Below are 11,345 nucleotides of genomic sequence, written 5' to 3' on the forward strand. Positions count from 1 at the left end.
AAAAAAAAAAAAAATCAAGCAAGCCAGTGGTAATACAATCATCAGTGACCATCAGGGCCTGGAAAAATGAGTTTGCTCTCACTGGCACTAAGGAGCATCACATGATTATTTAATTACAGCTCTAATTTTTGTCTCGTGGATGGCAACATATCAACAATTAATAGGGCAGATAGAGGAGACTGTGTTTTTAAAGAGACAGAATGTGTGTGATAACGCCATAGGTCACACAGCAGTGCACCACTTAAAGCGTATTTTTTTGGGTGTGTAACTAAATAGGAATGTCTTGCAAATAGTCCCACGCATGCTTTAAAAAGATAATAAAAATGTTAAAAGAAGTCTCTTTTTAGATAACTTTCAAAGAATGCCTGTAACCTTTGCAAAAGTTGCCACCCAGCCAAGGAGGCCCATTGTTGACTCCGGCCTGTGAGTTTTAAAGGAGTCAAGGGAACGCCTCTCATACAAGCACCCCGATCCTCTCCTATTGGTACATGAGGCATAACTACCGGGACTTGTTCTGTCTTTATGCACTCGTCTTGGCTGAAGTCTACATAATGTTGTCCTGAGAAAACACCACTGCATTTGGAAAGGGGACAGAGAGCAAGGAGACTTGCACCACCTACCAGCGCCCGATGCTGGCTGGGCTCTGGAATACCACCCGGACCCTATGTGCCCAACCACAAACGCAGGGCAGTCCTTTGGGTTGATTCTGCTGAAGTTGGTTACCACAGCCCAACATCAAAGCACCATGAAGCTAAACAGAGCCTTGACATGATCCTGAAGGGAGGCTGGTGTGGCTAAGACAGAAGCTCTAGCACTGTTGTCCGAAGCATAGCAAAGGACGGAGGACACACTTAAAGAAGGAAAACATTAAATAATCTACCCGGCTGGTTCACGGGAGGATTAGATGCTCATGTATCAGCAAAAATTAAATAAATAAATAAATAAATAAATAAATAAATAAATATGAAAAGCTTCAAAGAAAAGCCTCTTTTTTTTCAATAAATCTTAATCAGCACAAGCTATATTCAATATTACCCAATTATTAATTTTGCTTTTCTTAAATTAGTGCTTACTATATGCCAGGCAGAGAATGTGACCTGTCCATTTAGTCTCTCCTATTTTATCTGGTGCAGAAATGTAGCTTATACTTAATTCTTTTTTTTAAAAATTTTAATTCCTTGTATGATAATACATAAGAGCAGTCCCTACAGGCTTCCCAAAATAGAAATGTGCCTGTGTTTTTAAATGCTATATTATGAGGTTACAAGATCTACAACTCCATCAAGGGAATTCAGTTAACCAATCCATGGGAAATGTTTAGGTATTAAAACCCTGTGGTTCCACTCACTTATTGTTTTGCTGTGACAGAAGCCATAGCTGAAACCTAGGTTTGAGATTTAGGCAATAAAATCATCGCTGTGGTTGACTGTTCAAGTATATTTCAAGTATTGGATTATATGGAATCGAGAATAATACAATTTGGCTAAAGAACATTGACTACAATGATTTCACAAAAAGAAATATTTATCAGGCTAAATCAACTCAATATGCTTCTCATGGTCCACGTTGGCCAAAGTCAGAAACAAGAAAATGTGGCCATCTCAGAATACAGGATGGGAAAGCCACTGCTGCAGAGCAATGGCGGCATCGAATGCCAGGAGCAAACTCCATAGAACCAAAGCTAATGGAAAAAAAGGGAAGACAAAGGCATTCCATGACTTGTAGAAGTTTTAAAATTAAAGTACCTTAGTGAAAACCCTTGATGATTCTTCACCAAAAATGTGACTCCATACATTTGAAAAGGTATTTTTCAAGAATCTAGCAAGCAGCAGCTTGTACCCAAAAGCATACATCATTCTTTCTTAACATGGTTGTTAATATACAGTTAACACGTCTCAGAAAAGGGCTGTAATTAACCGTCTACTGCTCTAATAACACTAATAAGCATACAGTATGATTAAAATACAATGACTCCATACACACTAAGGCTGTCATTTTTAAACTTTTAAGATAATGTTCTAAATTGTTTCTTAGTCCTCTTAAACCATCAGAAGAGTAAGTCACCTCTAAGAGTTTTTGGAAGCATGGTTATTAAAATGGGGTTCCTGCCTCCCCCAGACTAGAGAACTGGTCTACCATTAAGCAAGGCATCTGTTGTTTCCCTTTGATTATTTTGTGGATTCTACATAATCTTTGAAAATGTAAAGCTGTAAGCATTTGTATTTTGTGCTTCATTCACTAGTACAATATTTTCTTGGCAAAGGAACGGCTTGCTAAATATCAAGAATCGCATAGAATTAATTGTTGTTGATCTCCAATGATTCTCATTGTCTGGTTCACTGGAACAGGAAAACCCAATTGCATTCAACATCAGACAGCTAATTATGGCTACAATCTACTCAAGGATAGCTTCAATTCAAAAGATATCTGCATACAATGAGTGTTATTTTACTTATAAAATTATTGCAATGAAATATTTAGAACATAAAATTTCTTTTACCTTAAAGTCTTTAATATACTAAAAACATTAAAAGACGACACTGTCATTTACACCCTTTTAACAGCACATCAGCAAATACTGAGTAAGATTACAGAGGAATCTGTAGCCATCAGCTCTGGCTTCCAGGAAAACTGCATCTGAAGATTTCCCAACCACACAGATGACACGCTGTCTTTTCTTTAAATACCTAAAGGTAAGAAGGTCTAAGAATTTCCCTCCTGGAGACTACTAGCACATCTCAACACCCAACAATGAATGCTGAATGAGCACTGAAAAAATGTCCTAGGTACCTAGTCCCAAATCACCCACAACTGAGAAAGAAAAAAAAAAAAGGCAATATCCCAACTACATCACCAGAGCAATATGCCTGTCACTCACTGTGGCTGCAGCCTGATTCTCCACATGGAACCGAGTGCCTGTAGTAACTTTTCTGACACTTACCCTCTCAAATACCAGAGGCTGGTTTCCGAATCTAGCCCTAGAAGAAAAGTCTTTGATGGGTGGCAGTGCGAAGTTCTCTCTGGCACATTAGCAAGGCAGGCTCGTCCCAAATGAGGTGGTTACCAGTTGCCTGGGAAGCAGCTGGACCATGTCTGCAGATCTGAGGGTGCGCCACAAATCAGGTCATAGCTCTGAGTAGAGTCCACCCCCTTCAGCTGGGTAGAACGCCCTCCACTTCCTGCACACCTAGGTGGGGGTAGTGAAGGGAGTAGCAGAGGGAGGCTGGCTTAGATCCCCAGTCACAAGCGCAGGTGGAGCCAGACAGCTCCCTCCTCTGCATGGGTTCCCCCTCATTACTGGGACCTGCAACCCCTAGGTACTCAAAGATGTGTTCAACAACAAGTGGACTCCCAAATGTGATGGGTAAAATAATATACATGTAAATGTTTTATCCAAGATCTTCCCCTCCCCTGGAAAGAGAGCAGACTCTGAATGTTTGATTACAAGCTACTTCTCCACTAAATGTCACATTAACTGGACCAGATAAATTCCAGCAGAAAGCAGCTAGCTAGCTGCTTTTCATCTCTCACAACTGAACTAGATCCCCGACTGACTCAATCGCATCCTTGGAAAGTCCATTGAAGGAGGAGGTGGTTAGAATTACTATTACAAACCTTCAGACAGCAACAACTGTGCAAGTGATACAGAATGACTTGAAGGAATAAAAATAGGCCAATATGCTAGAGAAATGCTCTACTACTAAATCTCACCCAGAATATATATACACACAGTCTGTATCTATTTACTCTAAAGTGAAATATCTGATCTTAAAAAAGCCTTTAAAAAGAAAAATAAACAGCAAAAGGTACAGTTGGCATAAGATCAAAAGTACAAAATAATGTGTGTTAATGTATTGATCACACTTTATGAAGGCACCAAGTTTAAATAGACTCACCATTGAGAACAGCAGTTAGCAATGCTATATAAATTACCAGGGGGAATACTTTTCTTTGGGAGACTGGAGGCAAGGAACCTTGTGTAACAGATTTGATTTATATGCTTGCTGTATTAAGACCACAGCCTGCTCTGATGTTTGTGGGGTATGTGGTTAGGGATTGACAACTGTGTACAGGCAGTAAGTTCAAGAGCTCTGCAGACAATTTCAACAACAGTTACCATCTTCTCAAGTTAAGCATGAGTTTGAGCCTTCAAGCTTAGCAGGATTTTGAGGTTTCAAGGGGACCCTGAAAGAGAGGGACCTTGAACTGAAGAAGAAACAAATATATTCAGTATTATAAAATAAAAGTAGCAACAAGCCTTATTTTGAGGATGACAGATTAACCACAAGGAAAGAGAGAAGAAAGGAAGGGCAAGGAAGACAGCCTGTTTAGAGCAAAGCTAAGAAGCAACCATCCAAACAGTAAGCCCTACTTTATAGGCATGTTTGCAGAACCGCATTAAAAAACTGAAGCATTCCATCCAAGAATGGGGAGGGAAGAGCCCTTATCACAGACATGATCTAAGGAATCGGATAGTTTGATCTGTTTGGAACTTTGTAGAAAGTTAATTTAGCAAATGAATACTTGACTGTGCTTGCACACATCTGTCCAGGGAAGGCCTCAGGATGACTGTGTTCAGTGGCAGGCCAATGGAGCTAGGGGATTGGTGCTGCAGTGGGGGGGGGGGGGTGCAACAGAAAAAGTATCCCACGTCTCTCCCTGTTAGTTTTCACATGACAGAAATGAGATTATGAAATGATTCTCCTTTAGAGTTTTGCCACCAGGGACTGGGAAGAAAAACTCCTGTGGACCCCTTCCTTCCAGCCAGGGAGAGTGTGAATCCCTGGGTTACAGCCCAGGTAGATATTAAAACAGAGACAGAGCCGTTATTTAGTGGTGACAGGAATATAAATACGTGCACTAACCTATAAACTGGTATTTACTTCAGGAAGGTAAGTAATATTTTTCCTCTGATTGCTGAGCTGTCAGTTTAATGCAGCGTAAATAAACAGTAGGTGCCTGCTAGCTGGAAGTAGGAAGTGCTCATTGCACACGAGGAGCAGATTACTGAAGCCCGGTGCTCATCGTGCTGAAACATAACTTTCATTTTACCAGAAAATATACCCTACTGTGGGTTATTTTTTTGTGCCTGATCTATTAATTAACTTAACTCTATTCTGTCAAAATGTAAATCGATTTATAAAAAAAAAAATCATCATAGAGTTTTAGAATATGAAAACCAAATCAATTTCAAAAGCAAATACTAAAAAGGAGCGCTTCATATAATAAGCACAAACTATTTAAAGGCAAAAAGGATAAAGAACATATTTTAATAACAGAACTGAATAACCTGAGTTATTTACTTTACTCAAAATCATCCTCCTCAGCTAATTAAAAGCAACTGGCACCTCTAATATTCTGTCACCTTCTGCTAGTGTGGTCTTTTCCATATACATGCACAGTTTGCTCTCTGGAAGATGTAAAAGGAAACCACTTACAGGGATTAAGCTGTGCTCTCTTTTTTCAATATGAAGAACTCTGAATACTCCCAAGAGAACAGACAGGTCTGAAGAGCCTTCCTACATTCCTGTACAGTGTAGTTTTCTGTCTGGTTTATGTATGGCGCAAAGCTACTGCAGTATGTAGCAGCTGATTTTTCCCCTCATGTATGGGTGCTGAGAAAAAAATATTTTGTGGTATCATTTTTTTAAATGAGAATTCATCTAAAAAGTATAAGAGGCCACTTGGCAAGCTTTTCCAGGTAAAACATGAACATAATTCTCACAACCAATCAATAATTTGCAAAGGAAAAAGAGGGTTGTTTTTAAGAAAAAAAAAATTTTTGCATTCAACTACAATGTCTAGACATAATTAGAAGATTGATCTAGCCATATTCATTTATGTACTTCATCAGTTCCAAGTACTAACATAATATTAATTGCAATCATACAAGATAACATGTAGGGAAGAAATTGTGTGTTTATATGCAGGGCTTATCTATGTACGTCCTGTTTAGACATTTACAGAGCAGGTAAAAACGACTAGAGTGCTTTAGAGAGTCCCTGTTACATACCCCATGTTATGTTTAGCTTAACACTGTTTGTAACCAAAAGCTTTCTACAATAATGAGGAACAGGTGCCTGTCACCTGACCTTTTAGGCCTAATTTACAACCCACAACCTGTCACATGAAAAAAAAAAGAGCATTGAGATTCCCTCCTAGATATTCAGACCCTGCTAGTTTACTGTGGTGTTTCTCAGCCTTCACTCAACAGCATCATATCTTACTCAGTCACAAGTTCATATAGCTGGCAACAGACTTCTTTGAAGAATAAACCAATATTCATTTTGTTGTTGCTTTTGTTGAAAATGCCAAGAGACAAGGAACTACTTTTGTAGATTATCAACCAAAGAAGAATATATTAATTTATTACAAGGGAACAAAAGGCATTCCTTTTGAATACTTTTACATACAAAGAACTATTATTTATTACATATTTCAGCTTGTGGGAAAGTAAGGAATGCATTGATTCTGGAAATAGCTATGTGGATTTGGGAAGTTCTTTAGGTCTTTATCATTGTTCTCCCTCCCCTACCTCGCATACATTTTAAGAAGCTATTACTTCAGGGAGGAAATCCCTATTTGTTCTTTTTTCATCCATCATCTGTATTCATTATTCAGAAAGGAAAACAAAATTGAGCAGTGATTTTATTTCTCTTGCATAACCTTGTTACATGTAGCCATATTCAAATTTAACAATGCTCTGTATTTTATTGCTACTGTTTACATATTATGTATTACATATGACTGAACAACTCTACATTTAAAATATTGTTTCCATTAGAAAAAAATGAACTAATAAGTGTCGAATGGAGATGAAGAATAAACATACTTGGTATATTTATAAGATGAGGTCATTTAAAATGCATACAAACAGGATGACTATTTCACTACTGTTGCATGTTATATAGTATGCACATTGCTTAAAGTATATTTATTTTACAATGCCCTTAACCAAGTTAATTAAAGTATTTCTGCGTGCTAACTGTGTTAGAGCTTGGGAGGTAGTGAATGATGCCGCCAGTTACTTCTGCTAAGTTAAGTTGAAATTAAGCACTTATTATAACCTTTCCTAACAATGTGAGAAAGACTGAGTAAATATATTAAATTTGTTTCACAACAGATGCTTGGGTTGTTAATATTTAAGATGCCTATTCATGCTATTCCTGTCTGCACATTTGTCAAAAATGTAAGCTTGAATGCTAATGTTTGCCAGCAGACTGGAGCAGCCAGTGTATGCACTTACTACTGTTCTACAAATATAATATGCCATAGAAATAAAGAGCCACTGCTAAGTCATAGCACGAGTTCCACATGGGAGATTCATAAAGGTTCATAGAGCCAGCACCGCAACCCTTGCTTCCTTTGGATTTAAAGTATGGCATGACTTACATACTCTATCTGTCTACCTACCTACCTACCTACCTACCTACCTACCTACCTACCTACCTACCTACCTATCTATCTAGAGAATCTGACTACAAAATAAAATTTCACTCTTTCAGAAAATCCAGTCTGGACAAGGTGTAAATATAAGTAAAGTTTTTGGAAGGCTGAGCCTCTATCACCAGGCACAACACACTGTAAAATCCAGGTACTGCTTAAGGACAGAACCTGACTTCTGGCAGAAAGAGACCAGACTCTTACTCATTCCCTCTTCTGTCTTGGGAAAGTCGGGTTCTCTGGTCTCCAAGGATACAAACATGGAACCCCAGCCAATCAATCGGGAGCAGAAAAGGTTCTCTCCAGGGAATTAGGTGTCTTCCTGTCCCTATGGACAAGTGAAATCCATGTCTCAACCCTGGGAATCCCTTATGCCTCAGAGAAAGTTCTCCCAGAAGGGGTGCAGAGGTCCAAGTTGTCAACAGGGCATCTTGAGAGATGAGCCTGTAGTTGACGTCTTGTTAAGTAAAACCTGGCCCTGGTGGAGGCCAGGGTCAAAAATCTCTACCCTGAGCTCTAAGCTACTGTCCTCTTGGTCTTCTGGGATGATCCCAGAAGGGACCTGTTTAGCGCCTTTTGCTCGGCCAAGCACACGCACGTGTCACCATTCAGACCTGCCGCTTGCCCCCTCAGTCCCTTGCATTCAAGCTCCCCAACCCCAGTTCAGCCACCCTGGGAGCTCTGCAATGGAGGAACACTGTAGAAGGCCACCGCTCTCCGGTGTGTACTGTCACAGGGAAATGAGGAGTTGACCCCGGGGCTGCACCTGTGGGGCCACAGTCCCAGCTAAGACACCACGAACCTCCCTCGGCTTCCCGCCTAAGCCCAAACCTGAATCACCCTCCAGGACCGACCCGCGATCGCCGGCGTGGGCTGCACGAGCGCTGTTCTTCGGCTCTCAAACTCTGGGCTCTAACTTGAGCGCCCAGCGCCCGAGTGGCTCCCGGGATAGAGAAGTTGCCACAAACTTCCCAGGCCCCTCTCCACCTCCGCTCGCCACCAGCAAAGTAGGGCTGGCCGGGAAAGAACAGGGGGAGATGAGATGGGAGAGGATGCTAAGTGAACTCCAGATCTGGCGCACGACCTTTCCCACTCCACCCGGCACCTCGCCTCCTTCCCCGCACCGGGGCTCACCGAGGGGCTCCCCTTTCCCCACTCGCCCGCCGAGGGCTTCCCCCACGCCGCCTTCGTCCTCTAAAGCGGGCCATGCCCACGACCTGGACGAAAGTGTCTAACGAGGGACGGCCGGGCAGGTGTGCGGGAGAGGCAAAGACGCCAAGTAAGTCCGCATCCCGGCCATGACCCTCACTTCACCAGCCCAGTCCTCCCGAACGTCTGAGCGCGCTCGAGAGAAGGGCCAGCAAGACCCCGGCACGCGAGGGGCGCAGAGTCGCCCCAGCCGGGGCCACTGAGAAGTTTGGATCGGTTCCGCATCCGCAGAAAACGGAGGCGAGCCGGGCAAGAGACCCAGAGCGGGAGCAGCACTGGCAGGGAGCAAAGAAGCGGGACTCACTCAGGCGTGGAACCGGGACAGCGCGGGCCAGCGGTGCGGGCCGAGGCCGGGTCGGCTCCCCGCGCGGGCGCGCCGGGCGGCGGACTTCCCGGGCGGCGGCTGCAGCTGCTGCCACCTCCCCGCCGCCGAGCTGGCGGCCGCCGCGGAAGTTAATGGCAACTTGACTTCAAGTTGTCTCCTCTCCCCATCCGAAGTGGGCGTTTAAAGGGGGCAGAGCGCGGCGAGCAGCGAGCGGGGAGCGCGCGGGGCCGAGGGGGAAGGGAAGGGGCGGGGGCGGGGCGGGGCGCGGGAGGGGGCGCGGGAGCCGCTCGGAGCCCGCAGTGTAGAGCGCGGCGCGGGCGATCGGGGCGCCCCCACGAGAGCCCCCCGACGCTGGCCGGGGGCGGTGCGTGCCTGGGGCGCCGCGCACTCGCCTCTCGTCCGCGTGGGGGGCTTACGGACCCCACAGCGGGAGCGACCGGGCCCGGCCTGCCTCCCCCGCGCCCGCGGCCGCTTCTCCCCCTGGCGGCAGGATCCTGGGCGGCCGGTGGCTCCGAGAGCGCGCAGTGTAGCCCGAGCTGAGCCGAGCCCGAGCCACCGCAGCCGCCACATCCCTGAGCGCCGCCCGGGTGCAGGGTCGCTGCGGGAGAGCGACCCCGCGGCCGCCAGGGTAAGTGTGGGCGAGCCCCGGAGCCCCACCGCCCCGGCCCTCACCTGCACCGCCCCCGCCGCGCACCCTCGCCGCCCGCCGCTTCCTCTTGTCGTTGTTTGCCTGGGCTTTGGGGGTGCAGAGCGCGGGGCATTGGTGTGTGTGCCAGCGGAGGAGGAAGTCAGGTGAGAGGCCTGAGCACAACCCCCGCGCCCCGCAAGCCAGCTTGTGTGGGGTGTGTCGCTCCCCAGTAGGGGCATGCGGGCCAAGTTTTCCCCTCTCTTCAATGTTTGATGGAGAAGATTTTTCCTAGAGGGGACCTCCTTCCCTTCAAATTGATGGGCTCTTCCTTCTTCCTATCCTCTTCTCCTGGGCACCCCTACTGAGAAACACACAGTGGATGGAAGAGGAGGGGGTCTCTTGCAGACCCCCTTCTCTGCCCCAGCTATTTGTATCAGTATCATTTTCCTGTCGGCAGCTGTAGGTCGACGCACCCAACCAGAAGGAGATGCTTAAGCGGATGTCCAAGTCACTTTCTCCTACCCTGACCCACCCAAAAGCAGGGGCAAAGAGGTCAAGAAATGCGGATTTCGTAGGAGGGGAGGCTGGGCCCAGGGACCTTTTCAACTGATGAAGCTCCAAAGAACTCTCAAAGGTCAAACTAGCTGGATGCTCGGGGACCCCCAAGCTAGGAAGAAATTGGACTCTTATCAACTTTAACCCACTCCCCTGCTACTCCTTCCCCACACAACCCCCAGCTCTAAGGAAGCTATCAACTAACAGGTCTTTTGTTTCCTGTTGTGTCGCCTTTGGGAAATTTGCATTGAACGTGACGATAGAAAATTACTACTGTTTACTCGAAGTTAAGGGGGTTGCAGAACGAAAACAGTTTTTACTTTTCTCTTTGTGTGTTTGGCAAGGAGTGGAGCTGTTAGGTTCGTGGCAGGAATTGCAGAAGCTCAGTTGTAAAAATAAGGACTGTAGAACTGCCTGGGTCTGTTTTTAGCAGCTGCACTTTCTTGCGTTCTTTCACATAAGGCTTGCTCTCTCATTAAGTCCCCATAAATAATTGTATGTGGAGCGAAGGCTGTCAGGGTGGCAGGATTGAGATTGCTCGGAGTTCCATCCCTCCAGCGCAGAGCTGTTTGCAGGCTAGTTCCTGGAAAGTGACTGTGGGCTGAGAATTCAGTTTTTCCTAAAAGCTCTGTCAGGTCCTCTTCTGTCGGTTGCCTATGAATCAAGCCTGACACAGTGGGTGACTAGCGATTTGACAAGCCTTGGTAGCAAACACGTCGACGGTGCAGTGGGATTTTTTGTTTGTGTTTTGTTTTTTTTGGTTTGGTTTGGTTTTTTTTGGTGAGGTCATTCTAAATAAAGCAAAATGACATAGTTCAGGCTGCTTTCTGAGAGCCCCCCTCTCCTTGTCCATCCTTGAATTCCCTGGAATTATCCATTCATTTTTTTTCAACTTTTCTTTTTATAATTCAAAATACCATACCAAAGGCATAAGGATATAAACAAATATGAACTAGTTTTCATTTGGGGAACTACCTCCTCCTCCTTCTGCTGCTGCTGCTCCTCCTCCTCCTCCTCCTCCTCTTCCTCTTCCTTCTCCTCCTCCTCCCCATGAGCCAAAGAGCCCCCTCAAAAGCAGAGCAAGAAGCTATGGGTGATTACAAAGAGCAAAACAAAGTAGAACATGAGTTTCTCTTCCTGGCTCAGTTTTTTCCCTTCAAGTCCTGGGTGGCTTCAAATTTTCTT

General features: G+C 45.0%; 1 protein-coding gene across 2 annotated transcripts in view; it reads right to left on the reverse strand.

Moving 5' to 3' along the window:
• Satb1 (SATB homeobox 1) overlaps positions 1 to 9,773 on the reverse strand; it is a 96,894-nt gene extending 87,121 nt beyond the window's left edge. The window contains exon 1 of one of the 2 annotated variants that reach the window (XM_029531262.1): positions 9,650 to 9,773. The gene's annotated coding sequence lies outside the window, so the exon portion shown is untranslated. Of the gene's footprint in view, positions 1 to 8,956; positions 9,135 to 9,649 lie in introns of those variants that run through there. The other variant, XM_029531261.1, reaches the window with a different exon arrangement.
• Positions 9,774 to 11,345: the final 1,572 nt, after the last annotated feature.

This window comes from Mus pahari, chromosome 18 (assembly GCF_900095145.1).
Source record: "Mus pahari chromosome 18, PAHARI_EIJ_v1.1, whole genome shotgun sequence".
NCBI classification, from domain to species: domain Eukaryota; kingdom Metazoa; phylum Chordata; class Mammalia; order Rodentia; family Muridae; genus Mus; species Mus pahari.